This window comes from Diabrotica undecimpunctata, chromosome 7 (genome assembly GCF_040954645.1).
Source record: "Diabrotica undecimpunctata isolate CICGRU chromosome 7, icDiaUnde3, whole genome shotgun sequence".
NCBI classification, from domain to species: Eukaryota; Metazoa; Arthropoda; class Insecta; order Coleoptera; family Chrysomelidae; genus Diabrotica; species Diabrotica undecimpunctata.
In genome coordinates this window covers 90,375,379-90,399,898 of record NC_092809.1, presented here as the reverse complement: position 1 = coordinate 90,399,898, position 24,520 = coordinate 90,375,379, and the positions used below count along the sequence as shown (strand labels likewise).

The 24,520-nt window shown below is 34.2% G+C and overlaps 1 protein-coding gene across 2 annotated transcripts in view; it reads left to right on the top strand.

Moving 5' to 3' along the window:
- Opa1 (Opa1 mitochondrial dynamin like GTPase) overlaps positions 1-24,520 on the top strand; it is a 213,901-nt gene that overhangs the window by 187,924 nt on the left and 1,457 nt on the right. The gene's annotated exons all lie outside the window — the stretch shown is intronic.

Here is a 24,520-nt window from a genome sequence, read left to right as displayed (position 1 = left end):
GGATTAAGCCACAATTAAAGGTTAAAGTAAGTTTATTGACGTTTCAATTTCCACTGCGGAAATCGTTCTCAAAATACAAACATCACTAATGGTAATGCCATATTGATTTTGATTATCAAGCGGTTGATTTGTTTGGCCAGCTTCAATTAACTGACCAATGTTTTCTAAATCGTCTGGGGTCCTTCATCTTCTTTTGCTTCAATACAAATATTGTGTAAAATACCACATGCTATTATTGCATTTGTAGCTGTTTCTAAGTTAAATCTTAATCCTACACTAAGTACAAGAAACCTCCGTTTTAATGCCCCATATTGCCTTTCAGCAATATTTCTTGTACGAATGTGGCTACGATTATATCGTACTTGTGCTTCATTCCTGTACTTATTATCATAATTCGGTAATAAAAATCCTCAATAAATATTTAATTTACTACTTATATATTCAGTAGTAAACATTGATTTACCGTTAGTGGATATTCACTATCTCCTAACAATATACTATTGCCATATACCCCACTTTCAAAATTAAAACATAATCTGCTATTTTGAAATACAACAGACTCATGGGTTGATCCAGGCCAGCGACATATATTTATTTTAAAATCTGGCGAAGATACTGTCTGCACATTTATAGAAAAGTAGCCTTTTCTGTTTCTAAACTGCATCATCTCCACATAAGATGTAAATAACGATGACTATTGTCAAAGTTATTTATTGCTTTACCTGGGTTTGGATGGTTATGAATAGTACCAAAGCAACACTTATTGATATAAAATAATACACCACCACTAACAACTAACTACAGAATAACAACACACAAATTAAGATAAGAAGCAAGTTATTGCCAAACTTTACAAGTACATCCGTCAAAACAGTAAAAACACAACCTCACTTTCAACTATAAGTAATACCTAAAATGTTTAGGGAGATCACAAAATGTATCCTACGATAAGGTAATGCTTATGCGGTTTAGGCAATCTTAGCGTATGGTGAAATCGTGCATTAGTAACGGTATGGTTCGGTCTCAAATCAACACTCGAAGACTGGGTTAGGGAGCTATTACTAGATCAATACTCTTGACAGAACTCCTAGTACGGTTTGCCTTTGGACAATACCCAAAGGCCCAGTGGAGTTTCCACCAGATCAGTACTCTGGCGAAACTCGATTCTCTCTTGCGGCGGCCGTTGTTTTATACCGTTACCGATATTCCATCCCCAGCGCTTCATGCTGGTGAAAGGTAGTGAGAGTGCGTGTTTACAGAGCTGCTACGGTAAGCTGCCGGCGTTAGCTGGCGATACACATCGTTACATCCCCTTCTCTTTGGAAAAAAAATGTAGAATACATTTTTTTTATGGCGTGGAGCCTACCACCGCGTAATCCCATCAACGGTGTGGTATTTGTCGGTTAGGCGATAGCCCACTCCGTAAATTGATATTGAATGACTGTCAAGAAGATGCTCCCCTCTGTAGATCTTGGGGCATGCTCCCACTAAATCAATTTGAGACAGTGTGTCAGGGGTTTTCTACATTGGATAGTTCTTACAGTTTTTAACATAGCATGCTATTTGAATATAGCCAGATCAGTATTTTTGCGCAATTCGGCAAACGGTTTTCGCAATTCTTAACTGGCCTACTGCCATGCGGTTCCTATTAGGTTCGGTTTTCATTCGGGTCTCATTCTGGTTAGTTTCTTTTTTGGTTCTTCTTCGGATTCGGGTCTTATTCGGTTTTTGCCAGGTCTCTGCGATCTTCAAAAAAATCTCTAGTCTAAATCTCAAATCTATGGCGGTTCCTTTGGAATCTAAGCCGACCTTTTCGGCTTCGCTCTGTAATTCCTCTTTGGATAGGCAGTATATTCGCAACGTACCTGCCGTGGCACTGGTTACTGAGTCTGTGTCTCTCGTTGACGGATGAAGCGGCATTTTTATTTTTGCTCGGGCGTCAATTTGTAGCGCTTTGCTTCTGCTCGTTCGCCAATGTGTAACGGGTAGCTCTGTTAGACAACAGACTCGGTAAAACACAGGTTTAATTTAAATAAAAACATATTTGGAATAAATAACAAAATAAAGTCAGTTTCTTCCATACGATAAAAAAATAAAATATAATCCTATCGAAGGTAGCGACGGCGCTACGATACACTGGTAATACTTGCCAAAAACAATTAATGTTATAAAAATAAAAAGAAAATACGATAGGTAAAAAATAAAATTAATGTTATAAAAATAAAACGAACATACGATGCATTAGTACGCACAGGTACACCAAGGTGATGGAATAATCTGGGTTACAGGTGAACAGATCGATCAACAGCCGATCCGGCAACGAGCGGGAAGTGACTAATCAACACTTAGTCGGTCCGGTTTGGTCTCAAATCAACACTCTAAGTCTGGGTTCGAGAGCTGCTATTAGATCAACACTTTAGCAGTAGCGGTTGGCCTTCGATCAATACCCTAGGGCCAGTGGAGTTGTTCCCAGATCAATACACTGATAGAACTCCTAGGACGGTTGACCTTTGGTGGATTTCTCACCAGATCAGTACTCTATCGGAACTCAATTCTCTCTTGCGGCGGCCGTTGGTTTATACCGTTTTCGGTCTTTCAATCTCCAGTTCTCATCGATGGTGGTGGTGGTGGTGGAAGGTATTGAGAATGCCTGTTTACAGAGCGGAGGTAAGCTGACGGCAATAGCTGGCGATCTACATCGTTACAAAGACCACAAAAACTAAATGTATGGTCGGGTATAGTGGGTACTCAGTTAATTGGGCATAGTTAAAAATGAAATTGTACCTGCTCTGAAAACAAGTATGGAGTTAATTTTAATGAGATCTCGTTTTAGCAATACGGAGCTTCAGCTAATTTTGGTGTAAATGTTCGGGGTTATCAGACATTGGATTGCTAGATTAGGTAGTGTTAAATGACCTCATCATTTACCTGGTTTTAATGCTAAAGATTACTTTTATTGGCATACTTTAAAAGTAGAATTTATAAAACTAAACCAGCAAGTGTTGTAGAGCTAAGGCAAAGAATTATAGATAAATCCATATGAATTTCTAGAGAAACATGGAGAAATCTAATATACGCATTCTATCATCGTTAATGATACTTCAAATTATCAACGGGGGATATTTTGAACACTTGATTAGGTAGACAATAATTTAGCAATGAAGTAAACTTTTAATTATTATGTTCAAATTTAGTTGTACATAGTTTGAATAAAAAATATTATATTTTATCTTTTAAGAGTTTCTTGACTGCATAAAATCGTATATGTTTGTAAGTTGTAAGTGGAGATTTCAATAAAGGTAAAAAATACAGGGTGTTGTATTTAAAAAACGATAGTGGCTAATGAATTAGAAAAATAGTAAATCTGATAACGTTAATATTAAACAAGACAAACAGTTTCTGTGAAAAATATAGACAAAAAATGCAATATAAAAAAGACTAAATACATGATAATAACAAAGAAAACAAATATACAAATAAACATATATTTGGGAGATGTATCGATAGAAAGGGTTGATAAATACAAATATGGGGGAACCTAGATTTCAGAAAATATTAATCAAACAACAGAAATAAGGGCCAGAATAGAAATAGCAAGAAATGCGTATGTAAAAATAAAAACATTTCTCTGCAATAAAGACCTTAGATTCGAACTAAGAGTAAGCGCTCTGAGATGTTCCCTTTTTTCTATACTACAATATGGACTGAAAACTGGACAATGAAGCAAGAACACATAAATAAGCTAGAGTCATTTGAAATATGGTGTTACAGAAGGATGCTTAGAATAGCATAGACACATAAGAAAACGAACACGGAAGTATTGCAAAAAGAAGAAGAATAATAATAAATACAGTAAGAATAAGAAAGTTATATCTGGGATACATAATGAGGGGAAAGCGATATGAAATGCTAAGATTGATAATAGAGGAAAAGATGAGAGGATGAAGGAGTATATGAAGAAGGAAAGCGTCATATTTGAAAATTTTAAGAGACTGGTTTAGATACAGTTCAGTAGAACTCAGAGCAGAATAGAGCAGCGGTAGATGGAGTAAAGATAATGAAGATGATATCCAAACTCCGAGTGAGAGACGGCACTTAAAGAAAAAGAAGGCAACGTTAAAAACATCAAATTTCAAATCTTTATACATATTGCAAAATCGATGTCTTAATGTTTTTGTATAATTCGGATCATCCATTTAAGAGATAATTAGGCGTTTCCAGATTTTTGGTCAACTCTCTAATCTAGAATAGTTGTAGAAATTTAAATACTGGAACACGACTGACTCTTTTAACGTTTCTTTAATTATAATATATAAGTAGATGTCAAGTATTTTTTATGTATTTCTTTTAATGTGAAATTAGTGAAAAGATGGCACTAGAAGAATAGCAGTAAGGACTCAGAATATGCAGATTTTGTACAGATGCCATGTTCATAGTTAGGCAAATAAAAGAATAATTACTGGAATATGATAAAACGGTAATTATGTGCCTTAATGTGATTTAATCATAGCTTTTGACCGAGTACCAATAAATACAAGATCTACTATATGACAGAATATATTCGATAATCGAATCGATTATCAAATAGAGTCGATTATCTAATTGAATCGATTATCTAATCGGATCGTCAAATCGATCATCGAATCGGAGTCAACTCGAATCAAATATCTAATCGAATAGAAATAAAATAAAATAGAATTGAATAGAACAAAATTAAAGTAAATTAAATTAAACCATCGCTCCTTGCTTAGACGATGAGAAAGCTATGCTGCTCCTCCTCGGTCACTCCCGGAGTGCCACATCCCGTTTGCTATTTACATTTCACTTTACAGGGACCCTCCCTCTTACCGCATGGTTCAAATGATAACTGATGTAGAATAGCTTTTGTACTATTGGTATTGTTAGAATTACCAATACTAAAACAACTTTATAAAATCAGAGTTAAATCTAAAATAATTAATAATAATTAATTGCACAACATAACAATTACGAAAGGAATTACTGAAAATACTTATACACTTAAATAATTTTCTCCTTTTTCCGCATTTTCTGCGTCACTATCGCTTCTTTGGTAATAATAGACACTTCCTTTTTTAATTACCCCAATTACCCTCTTATCAAATTTAGGAAATGGATTTGCACTCCTTATACTTGGTTTTAATTGTCCCCAAATTTCCCCAAACTCTATATAGGATTGAAAACACCAAAATAGAGGAGTCTCAATATAGTTGTAACAAGAATGAGTAATGTAACAAGAAATTTGACTGGAACAAATATTGATGAAAGAGTGAAATGTAACAAAAATGAGGAATGTGTAGCAAAAATGTGCAGTGTAGAAATAGGGTAAACTCTAAAATGTACCTTTTTACACCAACGAACTAATATGTGGAATAACAGAAGATGAAAGAGATTAGATAGAAATAAATTATGTAAAAGAAATAAATAAAGGGTATATATGAATTTTAAAATATAATAAAATTAAGGCTGGCTAGCGACTATGCAGGAGAATGACCACTCGACACTCAAAGAGGGATTCGGCCAATTTGCATGCCCTACAGAGACCGTAAGGTATAAGAACTAATGACAAGAAAACCACCAAGAAATAAACAGATGAAAGATAAAGTTGCTACTGAATGTTTGTGCGCCAGGAAGTTAAATGTTTTCTTCCGAGATATCTTGTATTGCTGAAATATGAAAGATAGGTACTAATTGAAATATTGAATTGTTTTAAGCCAACTTTAATAAATACCAATTTTATGTACAGACTATTTTAAACACTTATATGTGACCCATCACCTCTTATATACAATTAACTTATCTATCTTTATAGTAAAATCCCAGAATATAATGATAAACAATTTCCCCCCTAACGTACCTATTAATGTTAAATTTTGACAGAGGTTATACTCAATAATTATGTATAAATAATATAAAATAAAATATAAGATAATATAAATATAAAATACTACTCACTAATATAATAGTTTATTTTTCGTTTAATAAATGTTTTGAAATGAAATGAAACTCTCCGGATATGTGTGCACACGATAACCTGATGAAGAGAGATTCAAGGGAGAGTCAAAATCTCATCCCTTGGTAGACAATAAATAATTTAATTAAATTGTACTGACTATTGTTTTAGGAAAAGTAAATGTAATTATTATTAATGATATAAAAGTTAAAACCTTGAAGAGGACGTTATGTTATTAAAGATATTTAAACAAGAAACAAAAAGATAAAACTAAGTTCTTCCTGCCGGTTTCCGTAGGTTTCCCTGGAAGGTCCTCTGGTGAAGAACTAGTTGCAGGTGGGTAAATTTACTCCAAACCTGGATTCCATATAAAAAAAGAGGTACTTTAAACCAAGTCCATTAAATTCTTCTTCATAAAACCCATAAACTTAAAATTCCTCTTCCCCTTGTCTTAATAAATTCTCCATAAAAAAAAATAAGTATTCTTCCCTGACTTGCACTGGAATCCGTAAGTAGGCTAAAAAACAGTTGTGTTACTCCAAGTCCTTTGTTCATACAAGAAAGTAAAGAAAAACCAAGAAAGGTCAACAAGTTGCTTTAAATTGAAATAAAAACTATATTGTTTTTCTGTAAAAAATAACCTTGGGATGGTATGACAATGTTTTATAGGATATATTAAATAGATAGGTTTTCGGAAAGCATGGTCTCTATATATTATAGAATAGAAAAAAAGAAATATTAGCCGGTTTAAACGGTATGGAATTGAAATAGATAATTGTTGGTTTTCATCTTTGGAAAGAAATAAAGTTTGAGATAATGATAAAATCTAATACTTGTAATATGTTTGGGTATTAATGAAATAAGTGAAATAGGACATATATAAGATAGAATAGATAGATAGATAAGAATATATATCGAGAGAGGATTAAAATAGATTTGAATTTCACTAACAATGGCGGCTGATATGACATGTTTTTACACATAATTTATTTATAACTTTAAACTTACCGGCTGAGGTGGTCCAAAATTAAAGTACTTTCACAAAAAAAAACAACTAAATAACAAATGGCTTCTTCCAACACAACAGCTTTTCCACAAAATAAAAAATAAACTTAAACCCAATTCATGAAAATGGCACCTACAGCCGCCTTGAACAAACGATGTTCACTCGACGAGATTCCAGCCACAAGTGGCGATCTGACGGTGCTACGGCTGTCACCACGATGTACTTTCAGAGTCTTAGACAGAGGGCGGGATTTAATGCCAACTTTCGAAAATAAAATTTACTGGAGTTTTAAATATTTGGTTTAAGAATATTTCAAAAATGAATTTAATTTATAATTAAATTAAAGGATTCCAGTGACAAAAAGGTAAATGGTTCTTTAAGTAACGGACTCGTTACATTCCCCTCTTACTTGGAGAAAAAAAAATTTTAAGTGAAAAAAATTTTTTTTTTACTTGACTGATTGGTTAGATGTAGGTTAACCAATACTTCAACCATATGTGGAGCAATCAAGAATCGAGAAAAAAAAAACTTATATATAAAAAATTATAGCCATGGCAACAATTTGCCAAGTACAGCTATAAACTATATTAACTCACTAAAATACTTCCAAAACAATCTACATCGATTCACATGATTATAATTAACCACAGATTATGAGTGATGTAGGAATAAAGAAATGGTTTCATCTAAAGATACCCACATGTAACTAAGTAAAAAGTCACATACTATCTAGAGTAAAGTTAAAGTAAGGTAAAACTCCAACCTAGCATAGTATAGACTAGTAATACAAATACTCAATACAAATAATCCAAAATAATGTGAAATCGGACCCTGGTTCCAAAATTGACTCATCAATGGACAACAGATTTATAGAAGAGCATATCCAAGGAATAATCAATCAAGCAAATAGGTGGACCGATACACAATAATAAGTAATAATAAAAATACCAACGTACTTATATAAAACAATATAAGTAACAATAAAAATACCAAATGTATAGACAACAATATAAGTGTCGAATTGGATGGTAAATCCAAAATTGACCATACAGTGGACAACAGATTTATAAAGTAGCATATCCAAAGATAATCAATCAGGCAAATAATGACCCAATTCACACTATAACCAAATAGGGTAGGTCCACATATACCCACATCCGGTAACATGTGCCTAACCTAAAAATTCATCAAATAAATTATTGGATCAAAATGTGGGACTAACGGCTTGAACAAAAGGACAGCCATAAAATCGATTCCACCCTGATGATCTGCCATCAGTACATTTGGGATCCAAAATAAAGACCAAAAATAAAACTAGGAGGTGTTATAAACTCAATCATCCTAGCAAATGCCAAGCTGAACAACTTGAGCTCAAAAAGGTAAAGTACCAAAGCATGTGAACTGCTGTGGTAACTTCTTACAACAAAATTAACTTATGCTGATACTCGATAACTATAGCATGTAGCTACTACAAATTTATAAGAATATCTAGCATAAGAGCACTAAAAAGAGTTTAATGTGCCAGTAAACTCTAACAACCATAGCAAAATAGTAAGAGTAAGGTAGAAGTAATAACAAAACAGAACATCAAGAACGAGTAGACCAATTTCTGAAGAAACTGCAAATTTATAATTCGTTCTGATACTAATAAAAGAGAACAGGATAATTCCTAATTCAATATACCAAAATATAGATAAGTGCCTGAGGAAAGAAGCGAAAATAACTATGAAGGGTCATTTGTTGCCAAAATATGAAATACTATCCATAATTGTAATCTAAACATGCTAGCTGTAAAGGAAATATGTCATGGATTGAGTAAACTATATAAGTAAGAATAATAAATCAGCTAAGGAACAATTCTGTTATTAGACCAAAGTCTGTAAATATTAAGGATTAAAGCTAAATATTCAAATCCTAATTAACATTAACAATAATTTACTGTCTATGGAAGACATTCTACTGCCTAGATAACTGTACAACTTGTCATAAAAATGGTGAATTCCTAAATTCATTGAACAACTGGGGCCAACAATTGAACTAAAACTTCGAACCCACGTATTCATTCACCTATACACAGGCAGAATAGTCTATATAATATAGGAGTGTCCTAAAATTATGCATAATGATTGTCTATATAAATTCCTAATGACTGATTTAAAAAAACATCCCACATAGCAAATCCAGGTACACGTTACTATATAACTTGATTATGACCACTAATCGCTAATGTCACGCTTAAGCTTAAACGTATAAGAAAATCACAAAGAACTCCAAAATTAGATGTTAGAAAACTGAAAGAAGTTGATATAAAAATCAAACTTCAACAGAAAATATACGAAAACATTGATAAATTAGATACTAACCCTTACGAGATAAACGAACAATGGGAAACACTAAAAAACTGCCTCCTCGCTCCATGCAAAGAGATATTAAAAGAACCGACACGAAAGAAAGACAATTGGATGACCGACGAGATACTCGGCATGATGGAACAACGAAGACACGCCAAGAACAAAGACAGTCACAATTACAAAATCATTAACAACGAAATCAGAAAAAAGATAAGAGAGACAAAACAAACTTACTATGAGGAAAAATGTAAAGAGATAGAGGATCTCCAGAACAAATACGACCTATTCAACATACATAAAAAGGTTAAAGAAATGGCAGGACTGCAAAAAAGAAACCACAATACAACTCTTTTAGATAAAAATGGAAATACTATGATAACGACTGACGAAAAACTAAAACGATGGGAAGAGTATATGGAAGAGCTCTTCGACGACGAAAGAGGAAACCCACAAGACTTGTCTTTCGAGGACAGAGAAACAAGTGCAGAAATTACAAAGGAAGAAATAATGTATGCACTAAAGAACACCAGAAACGGAAAAAGCCCGGGGCCAGATCAACTGCCTATTGATATCCTTAAAATAATAGAAAATGAGTACATTGATGTCCTCTTAAAGCTTTTTAATAAAATTTATCAATCGGGTGACATACCCAACGAATGGTTGACCTCAACATTCATTTGTCTCCCAAAAAAGAAAAATGCTAGAGAATGCACTGACCACCGTACCATAAGCCTGATGTCTCACACACTTAAATTGTTTCTAAAGATCATTCATAAACGCATCTACAAAACACTTGATATGGATATTGAAGAAACTCAATTTGGATTCCGTAATGGCGTAGGTACCCGTGAAGCTCTATTTGCATTCAACGTACTAATCCAGAGATGCTTGGATGTGAACCAAGATACGTACGCTGTTTCATAGACTACAACAAAGCTTTCGACAAAGTCCGCCACAAAGAGCTAATGGACATCCTCAAAGCAAAACAAATACAACACAATGACCTTCGAATTATAACAAATCTATATTATAAACAGCAGGCACACGTACGCATTAATGAGCACACATCAGAAGAGTTCGAAGTTAAAAGAGGAGTGCGACAGGGGTGTGTATTGTCACCACTACTATTCAATGCATACTCTGAAGAAATTATGAAAAGAGCTCTTGAGGAAGAAACAGCAGGAATCAAGGTCAATGGAACACCAATTAACAACATTAGATATGCGGACGATACTATCATAATAACAGACAACCTCCGAGACCTCCAAAAGCTAATGAACAAGATAGTTGAGTATGGAGAGGAATATGGATTATCAATAAACACCAAGAAAACCAAATTTATGAGGATATCAAAAACCCAAAATAATGGTGAAAGCCTGACAATTAACGGTAGTGCTTTAGAACAAGTTGAAAACTACCACTATCTTGGCACAATAATTAATCACACAAACGATTACTCCAAAGAAATCAAAGTTCGAATAGAGAAAGCACGTACAAACTTCAATAAAATGAGAAAGGTACTTTGTGCAAGAGAACTAAAATTGGACTTGAGAGTTAGGCTGGCAAGGTGCTATATTTTCTCGACTCTGCTTTATGGGATAGAAGCATGGACACTTAACGCGTCGACTGCTAAAAAGTTGGAAGCATTTGAAATGTGGGTGTATAGAAGAATCCTGAAGATATCATGGACCGAGCATGTAACAAACAACGAAGTCATGAGAAGAATCAACAAAAGAATGGAAGTATTGGAAACCATCAAGACACGAAAGCTGCAATACCTGGGGCATGTTATGCGTAATGAGAGATACAACCTACTTCAATTGATTATACAAGGGAAAATCCAGGGCAAGAGAAGTGTAGGAAGAAGAAGAATCTCATGGTTGCGTAACTTGAGGGAATGGTACGGATGCACATCAATTGAACTATTCAGAGCAGCAGCATCTAAGATCAGAATAGCCATGATGATTGCCAACCTCCGTCGCGGAGATGGCACGTGAAGAAGAAGATGACCAATAACTGAATCAAATCCATAAAAAAAATACAACATTCTTTCCAACTGGCAAAACAAGTAAGTAAAATGAGAACATAAGTTATACACACATAAACATATAGCACAGTATAGTAGCATTACAATATTTAGTTCCATACCAGTGCAAACCCTAATATAAGTACACTATAATGGCCATAGTAATTTTAACTAATTATAAACAGATACTAATCAAAGTATAAGCTGTAGATATATCAAATCTGGTGATTAATAACAAAAATCTAAGAAAATATCAAATCGTAACCAAACCGAGCCAAAACAATAACACTCATAGGAATAAGTTAACTTAATAGACATTAAGTTAATCTTCCTCTGAAGATGAAGATGTTGCCTCATCTGTTGTATTATCAGGGAGTAAATCCTTTATATGAAATTGACCAATTCGTCTATTTATCGAATTGTCTTTTAATTCATATACTAAAGGAGATATTACCCTAACGACAGTACAGGGAACATATTTCTGACAAAACTTAGCAGAAATGGCATCACCTTTATTTGATTTTACAAAATTCCGTTTCAAAACTCGATCGCCCACAAAAAATCGCAAATCTCGTTTCCTCAAATTATACTGATGCTGATTTCTACGGTAAGAAGCTTTCAACTTCTTCCTAATGTCAGCGAATATTGGAGGTAGGTTTTGGAGATCTTCCATACGGTGAAATTTCTCAGAAATTTGAGGAAGAGTTGTTGAATTTTCAGAAATTAAACCGAAATAATCACCTGACAATGGAACATGCCTACCAAAATTAACATAAGCTGGAGAGCACTGAGTGATTTCATGAACAGAAGTTCGAATGGCTTGAGCTACTGGATGAATGTACTTATCCCAAGCTCTATGATCAGTGTAAGTGTAAGATCGAAGAGCAGTAACAATGCTACGATTTACACGTTCAGTGTGGTTAGCTTGCGGATGATAAGCTGCATTGTAGAATATCTTTTGGACCTTATATTTACTTAAAAGATCTTTAAATGCTTTAGAAACAAATTGTGGACCATTATCACATGATACTATTTGGGGAATACCAAATAGTAAGAACACTTGTTCCTCTAAGAACTTCAAAATAGCCGGAGTTGTAGCCTTACGAAGAGGACAAACTAAAGGAAATTTGGTGAAGTAATCTACAACTACCAAACAATATGTATTACCTGAATAACTGCGTGGATATGGTCCAATAAGGTCTAAAGAGATCATTTGCCACGGAAAATTAATATTCCTAAACGAACCCATTAATCCAGCTTGAGGTAGGTTACTCGGCTTGCATGTTGCACAAACTCTACATCTAGAGATGTATTTCTTAACTGAGTTGCGCAGACCAGGCCAGTAATATAACTCAGCTATTTTACTAAATGTTTTATAAAAACCAAAGTGACCTGATGTCACATCATCATGAAAAGTTCTCAAGACTTCATCCCTATTTGCTGTTGGGACTACTATTTTCCAATCAGACATATTTGATAAAGATTCAACTGGACTGATTACATGTTTATACAGGATATTATTCTCTACCTTGAAATCAGGATATCTAGTAGGTTCTTGGGTGACATTATGAATCATCTTTCGATACCAATTATCTGGAGATAAAGTGAACAGATCTAAAAGATTGATATCGAATGTACGTGACAACGCATCTGCAACCACAACACCATTGGCTTTGCGATGAACAATATTATAATCAAAGACAGAAAGCCTACAAATCCAACGGGATAAACGTTGTGACGGATTTTTCATGGAATGTAACCATAATAAAGAACTATGATCTGTGATGATAGTAAACTTACGACCCTCAAGATAGTACCGAAAGGCATCAAGACCATGGATAATTGCAAGAAGTTCTCTCTCTGTGGTGGAATAATTTTTCTGTGCTTTATTGAGCTTTTTGCTGGTATAAGCTATTGGATGTTCCGAACCATCCTTCATTTGAAATAGTACACCACCTGAAGCAGTGTTGGAACAATCTGTCATGAGATAGAAATGCTCTTTAAAATTCGGAGATGTCATGACAGGTGCACTAGTAAGAGCTTCTTTTATACGCCGGAAAGCATCATCGGCTTCTGAAGTCCATGTAATAGTTTGGCCTTTTTTCCTATTTCTAAGGAGATCTGTAAGTGGGGATAACAAAGTAGAATAAGACGGCACAAACCGACGATAATATCCACACATGCCTAATATCCTACGGACTTGAGTAGTAGTCTTAGGTATAGGAAAATCTTTGATAGCTGTAACTTTATCAGGGTCAGTCCTTAAACCTTTACTATCGACTACATGTCCTAAAAATTTAAGACTAGGACGACAAAACTGACATTTATCTAAATTAATAGTTAAATTAGCCTCTTTGAGACGTAAAAACAACTTATCCAAAATTTCCATATGAAGAGAAAAATCAGGAGTGACAACCAAAATGTCATCCAAATAATAAAAAACATAGGGCTCTAACTGAGGACCAATGACTAAGTCCATCAGACGACACATTGTCTGAGGAGCTGAAACAAGACCAAAAGGCATAGTGACAAACTGAAATAATCCTTTCCCACTAACTGCAAAAGCTGTATACTTTTTACTTTCCTCACTCAAAGGAATCTGTAAAAAAGCTTTAGATAGATCGATAGAAGAAATATACCTAGCATTCTGGAGTTTACTTAGAATGACGTCTATTCGGGGAATAGGATAAGCATCCCGATTTGTAGTAATATTATTCAACTTTCGACCATCGAAGCAAACCCTAAAAGATCCATCTTTTTTCTTGGTTAACCACAAAGGACTACAGTAAGAAGACATGGAAGGTTCAATGATCTTCAACTCTAACATGGAATCAATTTCCTTTTCCAAGTCAACTTGCCAAGCCTGAGGAATAGGATACTGATATTGTCTAAAAGGTGTGGTATCTCCCACTTCGATAGTGTGAGATATTAAGGATGTACGACCTAATTTGTCTTTTGACGAAAGGGTTGTAAATTTAGAGATCATATTCTCTAATTGACTTTGTTCTGAACTAGATAAACTAGTAAAATCCTGAATAGCACTAAGTAAGGACAGATTAAATTGAGAAATAGAAAAGGAAAAATTAGAACAATTTAGTGTGCTATTAAAAGCATTTAAGAAGTCCATACCTAAAATTATAGAATTCTGAACTGAAGGAATAATATCGAATGTAATTTGTTTACATAAATCTGCTACTGTGATTTCAGTTTCAAATTTGCCTGTAATAGACTGAACTGTACCATCTGCAGTAGACACTTGCAGAGAAGAAATGGGCATAATAGAAATCTCAGCATTTTTCAGTAAAGCTAATGAATGTGAACCTATCACAGAAATGTTCGAGCCACTATCTAAAAGAGCTAAACAAGATTGTCCTAAAATCTTAATAGGAAGATAAGGTCTATTATCATTATGTTTTCTCACTAATAACGAATTCAAATCAAAACAATTATTATCTGATTGATCAAAAATTTTAAATGGTACTAAACTAAACTTATTATCTCTACCTACACAATCAGAGGATGCAATAGGCAAACAAGAAGAATCAGAAATAAAAGAATCCTCCTGAATTGTGGTAGACTCTGGTATAGATACTGGAACTACTACACTGCTACTATTATGTTTATTACTAAAATTTGGGAAGATATTTGGGGAAGATAATCTATGCGAATCAAATGTATTATATTGAGAAGTTACTTCTTGGAATGACTTGGTGTGGTGTGTGTTGGTTTTTTGGAACAACCCCGTTCCCTTTCCGACTGGAAGGTGGGTTTGGGTGGTTTGACGTGGTTGGACCAGTGATTTCGTTTGATGTAACGGTTTGATTCCCTGATGGGGGTGTGGACGGAGAAACGCTCAGGGGACGGACCTCCGATCGTTCGTTTCCCGAACATCTAAAACAATTGCGTTTGAGGGTATTTTCTTTACCACAACCGTGGCAGAAAATACGGGTACGAGGGATGCCGCAATCATAAAAAGTATGGCCAGACTCACGACAATTCCAGCACACTACAGAACTTACAACTGAGATATATTACGCTCAGGGCCCTTAGATTGCCAAGAACGGTGTCTAAAAGGATTTTGGTGACCGAAAGGGTCAGAAGAGTGTTTGGAAGTGGTGGGAGGTTGAGAAGACCAAGATAAAGTTTCCTCCAAACGTTTACATTTCTCGGTGATGTCTGCTATACTGGTGATGTCTACTAAAGCTAATTGTTGGTGATAAAAAGGCAATAGACATTTCAGAATAATCTTAATTTTTGCAGAATCTGTTAGAGGAGTCTCAAGGCGACTACACATACCCAAAATGTTATTAATAAACATCGTAACAGACTCATTTGGCTTCTGTCTACGATTTTTGATTTGGTCTAGGTCATCTTGAAATAAATATGGAAGAAAATCAGATTTAAGTTTCTGAGCCAAATCAGACCAATTAGAAAAATTATTGCGGTTGTTTCTAAACCACGTAAAAGCTGTGCCTGTAAACAATTCAGCAGAAGCTGCAAAAAGATCATCTTCACTTACTCCTCTCGATACACGAAGACATTCCACCCTATCCAAAAAAGAAATTACTTGGTCATAATGACCTTCACCAGAAAATGTAATGCCCCATTTATGTACCTGAACAGGTTTGGGGTGTAGAAATGAGTTAGCTGCTTGGACAGAAGAAATAGGAGTTGAAGTAGCAATTTGATTTACTCGTGAATCAAGTTCACCCTCTAGGCTAAGGATTCGGACAGAAATTGAGCGTTTATAAGATTGCTGCTCCTCATTCGTACATGACAATAAATGAACACGACCTGAGACATGGGCTAGACGTGATATCAGCCTGGAGTATAGGCTATCTTGGACAGTCCCTCTAAAATCGGATATCCTTTTAGCCAAATCATCCATAGTCTCTTCAATCTCTTCTTGCTGTTCTAGAAAAGGAATACTTGTGGCAGAAATTTGTCGAAAGCTTCTGTTTCCTTCTTCTTGCCTTAAAGCTCCACGCAATATTTTGCGTTTTAAATCCACATTGGAAGATTCATCAATGGGGATCTCCCTAATTCTCAACTCATAATCTAATTCCTTGACTAATAAATGTTCTACCTTGAATGCAGACATTGTGAAAAAAAAATAGATGAATAGATGAATAGACAAAGGAAATAATGTATTACCACTCCACAAAATCAATCGAAGAATAATCTAAGGTTTAAAAAAAATATATATATATCTAAATAAATATGTAACAACACACCACAAAATCAATCCAAGAATAATCTAAAGTTATTCACAAAAATTTTAAAATGGTTAAGTAAAGTTAAGTAAATATAACACAATCCTTGAAGCAACACACAATGGTTTCAACAAGTATATGATTAACAAATAATTGAATATAAAAACCCACCAATATTGGCTAATATATATATATATATATATATATATATATATATATATATATATAAAAATAGTAATATCTAAATTATTAAATTCGGAGTTTTAAATATTTGGTTTAAGAATATTTCAAAAATGAATTTAATTTATAATTAAATTAAAGGATTCCAGTGACAAAAAGGTAAATGGTTCTTTAAGTAACGGACTCGTTACATAGTGTGTCCATGCTTTTCGGTAATACTCTCTAGGGTGTATAATTTGTTAAATTGCTCGTTTATAGAACTTCAATAAGTTGTGTTTTTTTTGTATAAAAATCTTCGAAATACAAGTCATATTTTATTATAAAGCATTGCAATTCAGCTTTCTTTGAAGATGTATTTGGTATCTTAGTGAGTTGTTGGGAATGATAGGAAGCGTTGTCAAGTACTACTACACTATTTGGCTCAAAGTTTCGGATCAGTGAGTTTTCAAACCAATCTTCAAAAATATCAGCTTCCATACTCTTGTGGTGTCAACGTTACAAACGTCTATTCTCTTCCCACATAATTTTAAAGCATTCGGAACCTATCTCACACATCCTCCGTAATGTACAATAATTAGCTGTGATCTTTTATTTGCAGGCATCTTTGATATGCACATATTTAAACCATATGTCCATTCTTTCTTAACTGTATAATGGATATCATACCAAGTTTAGTCTAAATAATAAATGCATCTACTATGTTATCTAACTTAGTAATTTGTTCTAGCTATCCGTTGACTATTCTTTGACGTTTATTTGTTTGTAATTTAAAGTTCGTTTTCTTTATCAAATTTTTAAGAGTTTTATCACAGCAGTTTGTGTTCTGACCGATTGTTTCCGATTTCTTTCTTATTCTTTCTATTGTAGGTATTTCACTGCTTCGGTACCAATCGTATATTGCGGTTTTCAATAGTTTTGTAAGTGAAGCATCTTGTAGGTCTTGACTACTAGCATTTGTACTCTTTTAATCCTGCTAAACTTTTTTTAAATATCTTTCATTATTCCATATTTCATCCAGATAAAAAATATTAGTACCTGCCCTTCTCAGTTTTCGAATATTTAAATACAGTCTTCTCCAAAAACATTCTTTCTTTTGTCTCTGTCGGCTCTAGAATGCTTATTACAAATGAAGTTTACTTCGTGCAAAATTTTCCACATTTTGTTTCTTGTTATGTTTGGCGAAGTTTCCTTACTATTAATGTTTGCTTAAAATTTGTAGAAAGTAAGTATCTTATTTTAAAAATAAAATCTTTTTGTGTAAACATGACTCTATCTGTTCTTCAATGTGCCTCCATTAAGTTGTCATTCCATCGTTTTTGTGGTCTTCCCACTGATCGTCTTCCTATTGGGAACCGTCTCTACTCTCGTCGTTTGTTGTCATTCGGCTTATATGATCTTTCCATTCTACTATTCTATTTCTGATCCAGTCCTTAATGTTTTCCATCTTGTATCTTCGTCGTATATCTGTACTTCTAGCTCTCTCCCATAGTGTCTTACCATTGATTTTTCTAAGGGTTTTCATAATCTGCTTTTTCTAGGATTCTTTTTGTTCTCTCCGTGTCAGTTGGTGTTTCTGTCTGATATGTCATTATTGGTCTGATGACTGTTTTGTAAATTCTGCCTTTCATTTCTTTTCCAATATTTTCCAACCTGCGGCTCTGTTTGCTCTATTCAATTGATCTCTACTTCTGTTTCGAGCTTTCCGTAGCTAGATAGTGTGATTCCTAAATATTTTAAACTTCATCACTTGTTATATTATCTGACCATCTAGCTGTAATTTACATTTTAGTAGATTTGCTATTATTACCATGCATTTTGTCTTTTGTTCATTTTCTAAAATATTCAGTTTGAAAAGTTAGTATTGTGTCTACACAATACATTATGTTTGCAACACATTATGTTTGCATAGCAAATTATTTTAAATTGTTTTTCTCCTACTTGGTATCTTTTTTTAGTTCATACTTTTTTTTATTTTATCCATGATCAGGTTGAACAATAGAAGACTCAGGGAATCCCCCTGTCTTATCCCGTTGCTAGATTCAATTGGGAGTTGGTTCTTCTACTTTTGCTTTTAGTGTGTTCTTCTGGTAGATATTTTTGATCGTTTTGATTATTCCTAGAGGTATCTCTCTAGCTTAGAATAAGTGCCTTGTTAATATCCACGAAACATAAACATGCTGATTTGTTGTATTTTAATTATTTCTCTTGTACTTACCTCATTACAAATATATCGACGGTGAATTATCTTCTCGATCTAAAACCTTGTTATTTTTCTGCTAGTATTTGTTATTAATTTTATTCAGTTTACTTGGTTTTTAATTTTAGTCTTGTGTTTAATAAATTTTTGTACTCTTCTGATGATTTTCTATTTTTAATTTCCTTAACGCTTCGTTTACCTCTCCCTCCTCAACGTTTATTTCTTCGTTTTTCGACACTTTTAGTGTTGGTGGTTCATTATCGTCACTTTTAGCAAATAGGGATCGAAAGTAGTCTACCCATGCTTCCCTCTGAACGTGTGTTGTGTTTATTACTTCGTTCATCTCTTTTCTTGTTCTTTGTTGTTCTCTGATCATTCGTCATATTTCTTTTTGTATTTCGTAGAAGTCGTGTTTCATCTGTTTTAAGAACCTTTGCCAGTGAAAATAAAATGAATGCGGTTTTCTTCAAATTGTATGTCTTACAGTATTGTCTGTTTGTGATAATTTTCTTACTGATGACCATTTCAGTGCTTCTGTATAAGGGTGTCATGTACATTTAACACTACAGTCGTCGAATGTACTCTTAAATAACACTTACGGTTTATCCCAATACAACGAAAAACCGTCACGTAACGGTCATGCTCCTGCGTAGTTAACAAAATACGTTCCAACAAATAGATGATGGTTCATCGCATCGCCCTTCCGAGTGTCGGAGTGCTCCAACAAAAATTGTGATCGTCCAGTGACGGTTTCATGAAGATCATTTCAGTAATCGGGCAACGGCAAGCACTCGTTTGACTGTCATGCGCACTAGGATTTTATTCTTTAAATTTTATTCTTAAAAAAAAGAAGTGAGATTAATACATTTGTCACGTGCTTTCGATATTTATAATTTTATAATATGACTGACGACGAAGGAGGCGACGTAGAACTTAACGAAACAGAAAACGAAAATAAACATCCTTGGCAAGAAGTTGACAATAAGAGAAAAAAGGTGAAAAGACAAACAACTTCAGAAATTCCCAACCAAATCCAAACACAAAACAGATTTGATTCCCTCTCAAAAGAAAATCTAGATGAACAAACAGACAATTTATCAAATACACCAAACACAAATACACCAAACACAAATACGAGAACCAAAAAAGATCCCTCACCGCCACCAATCTATATTTATGGAGTTACTGACTATAGTGCTATGATAGCAAACCTTTCAACACCTTTCAACTGCAACTGCGACCAAAACCATTTCAAATAATACAGTAAAAATTAACCCTACAAACTCAGACACCTACAGGAGACTCATACAGCACCTTAGAAAAGAAAATATTGTACATCACACTTACCAACCGAAACAAGAGAGGGCCTATAGAGTTGTCATAAGAGGATTACATCATTCAACACCCACATGAGATATCTCGCATGAATTAAATAATAAGGCTTTTAAAGTTCGCAACATAATTAATGTTAGACATAGAGTTACCAAAGAACCATTGCCCTTATTCTTAAGCTGCATAATAACAGTAGAACCACCTAGAATAAAAAATACAATAGTACAATGCACAAGGTGTCAAAAATACAGGAACTCAAAAAGTTACTGCTTGAGGCCATTCGCCTGTGTTAAATGCGGTGGATCACATGATACAAAAACCTGCAAAAAAGCACGCGACACACCAGCAACATGTGCCTTATGTAATGGCAATCATCCAGCAAACTATAAAGGATGTGCTATGTATAAAGACCTAGTAAATTCGAAAAACAAAAATATAACAAGCAGCATTCCTATACCTAGAGTTGCAAGCCTAAATAATAATAACACTAATGCTCACCATATATGCCAATCACATGTAACATATGCTCAAGTTACAGCAACTAATACTTCTTCACAAGACAACAACAATAATTCAGACCTTTCAAATAAACTTACAGAATTCCTCAACGAATTTAAAAATATGTTTGCACAATTGATAAACCAAAACAGCATGATACTAAGCATGCTTACAACAGTGATAATTAGAACGTCCTAATGGCTAACTTACTTAGAATAGCAGAGTGGACACAAATGGTCTAACAAACCATGTGCAAGAAATTATACTATTTCTAAAATTAAACAAATTAGACATCCTACTTATATCTGAGAGTCACACAACTGAGAGGTCTTTTATAAAAATTCCACACTACTCTGTCTATTACGCAAACCATCCAGATGGAACAGCCCATGCTGGTTCAGTTGTAATAATCCGTACAGCTATAAAATACTACGAACTTGCTCCATATATCACCAACAAAATTCAGAGTACTATCATAAAAGTACAAGCGCTCACCTTCCCATTAACAATATCTTCTATCTACAGCCCACCACGCCATGCCATCAACCTGGAGGAATACAGAGAATTTTTTGAACAACTTGGCTCACATTTCCTAGTGGCAGGGGACTGGAATGCAAAACATACAACCTGGGGAGCAAGACTGATATCTTCAAAAGGCAGAAATCTATTAAAGATCATACAAGATACTAACCTGAAATACCTAACAACTGGTACCTCCACATACTGGCCCACTGATAACAAAATTCCTGATCTGCTAGACTTTGCTATAACTAAGGGAATACCTGAAATACACAGCGACATCACCCCCAGTTTTGATCTACATTCGGACCACAGTCCCATTTTGATTACTTTAAGTACCAATATAATTTGGAAAACTCTTGCACCAAGTCTATGTTCCAGTAACACGAATTGGGTTCAGTTCAAAGAAGAAATCAATGAAAAAATATCTCTTGACATTCGACTTAACACACAAAAACGATATTGAAGAAGCTGTCAAATATCTAACGGAACAAATACAACAGGCCGCTTGGAAAGCTACTCCTGAAAAGGGAAAACTCCCAAGAAAAGGTGTCGTCTTAATAACCATTATTTTTAATAGCCTCCTGAGACTATGCTATTTTCCAGTGCAACGGAAGTATGCACAAATTATAATGATACCTAAACCTGGTAAACCTCTAACTGAAGCCAGTTCGTACAGACCAATAAGTCTCCTTCCGACTTTATCAAAAGTCTTCGAAAGGTTAATCCTTAACAGAATAGAAACAATAATACCTATAGAAAACCTTATCCCAGATCATGTTTGGTTTTCGGTCAAATCACTCAACCATACAACAGTGCCATAGATTAGTCAACAAAATAAAAGAGAGCCTATAAGGGAAACAAATCTGTCTATCAGCATTCCTCGATATACAGCAAGCATTTGATAGAGTGTGGCACGAGGGTCTTCTCTTTAAAATAAAAGCTCAGCTAACTGACCAAATCTACCTCCTCCTTAAATCATACTTGTCCGACAGATACTTCCAAGTTAAATTCGAAGGTGCTCTATCCAACTACCACCAAATAAAATCCGGAGTACCTCACGGCAGTGTACTTAGCCCATTCCTTTATCAAATCTTCACTGCTGATATTCCTATTAGCGAAAATACACTAATGGCAAGATTTGCGGATGACACTGGTATACTGGCATCAGACATCAACGAAATATTAGCATTTAACAAATTGCAAAATCATCTCAATGAACTAGAAGACTGGCTTAAATGCTGGAAAATAAACGTCAACACAAACAAGTCTTGTCAAGTAAATTTCACAAATCGAAGAATTAGATGTCCACAACTACACCTAAATAATTCACCTATACCTATAAAAACAGAAGTAAAGTACCTGGGCATTCATCTAGACGAAAAACTTACTTGGAAATCACATATTGCAGCCAAACGACAACACCTCGACCTAAAAGTTAAAAATATGAGCTGGCTAATCAACAGAAGATCGCAACTTTCATTAGAAAATAAACTGACCATATATAAAACAATACTCAAACCAGTGTGGACATACGGAATTGAGCTGTGGGGTTGTAGCAAACCATCCAACACCAAAATACTACAGAGATTCCAGTCAAAAACTATTCGTATGTTAGCTAAAGCCCCATGGTATGTGTCAAACCAAACCCTTCATGCAGACCTCAACATCCCCTTCATCAATGATGTGATTGCCGACCACTCCAGAAAATACATGAATCGCAGCGCAGACCATCCAAACCATCTCCTAGACGAATTATTCAACCTCCCACTGGTTGACAGACGTCTAAAAAGATTTTGGCCAGAAGATCTAGCTGCTAGGTAAATTCCAGAGAGTCGTCAATGGACGACACCTGCCACAAGCCAAGAACATACATCATATTTACTTATTATTGTATTGAAGTAGATTGTAAATTAGCAATAAATAAATAAATAAACAAAAAAAAGTAATTACGTAAAAATGAAATCTAAGACCGATATAATTATTAAATTATCATGTGTCTTTTGACAGGCATCTTATAGTTTTCTAACAAATTAAAGTAAAATTTTATTCTTATTAGATAATACCTTATACAGAACTTCAAAAAAATCTAAAATTTTAACATACGATCTCGTCATTACACATCATTCTCTATTTATAGAATTTCTGTGTGCTGTAAACGTTATATTTGTTTTTTTTAATCTAATTTCTGTTTATTTGTTTATATAAATATAAAAATATATTATGAAGTTCATAAACTATTATCATGTGAATGCGTGTATATAGTAGTGCATTTGTTTATTTCAGTAAATTCTCGAAATATGAAATAAAGATGGCACTAACTACTAAAGAGTTAATAGCTTTGTTAGAGGAAGACTCAGATTGTGAAAATGCTGACTCACTTATGTGGTTTATTTGCCGCCGAGATTAGATTAGGTTTCTGATGTAGAAGACATTGATGATAATATTATTTGTGAAGAATCAATAAAATCAGATATTGCAGGTACATATGAAATACAAGTGATTGGGAATTCTGACGGTTCTGATTATGATATTTCTCTGAACCATAGATAAAATGTCCAAAGAAAAAACCAGGCAAAAAAAGTAAACCCAAATTTGTCTCAAGTTGTAACAACAGATACTCCTTTGTGCTCAGTAGTAATTCAACATCAGTCTGATTGATATTTAGACAATATAAAAGCCAAACATGGAAGCTAGTCATATATTGAAGTTTTTTCATTCTTTTTTGATAAAAAAGTAATCGAGAGCATTCTACATTTTACAAATATTTATGCATCGCAGAATAACCGTCACAATTTTGAAATGAATAACATAGATTTCAAAAAAAAATATTAGCATATGTATATTATCTGGTTCACACTCTGGTTCAAATTGATATGCATTGGTCAAAGGACGAGGATAAAGAAGTGAACATTATAAGAGAAAGCATGAGCCGACATAGATTTATATTTGTAATTTATAATAGTGAAGAAACCACTACATCAGTGTCAAACTTAGTACATGGACGTCAATCTAAATTTGCTTTACCAGATGAAACCAGATTCGATGATTCCTGGTAGGATGAAATACGTATAAGCGAATATACAGAGGCACTATACGTAAAATCAAATCTCAACTGGCTTTTTCTTTTATTTCGGTGTACTCTTTATGAGTACTAGAAACCAATTCGCCAAGGATTTTTGCTTAGATAAGGAGATATGATGTGAAATGCAACTTTTAGATTCTCC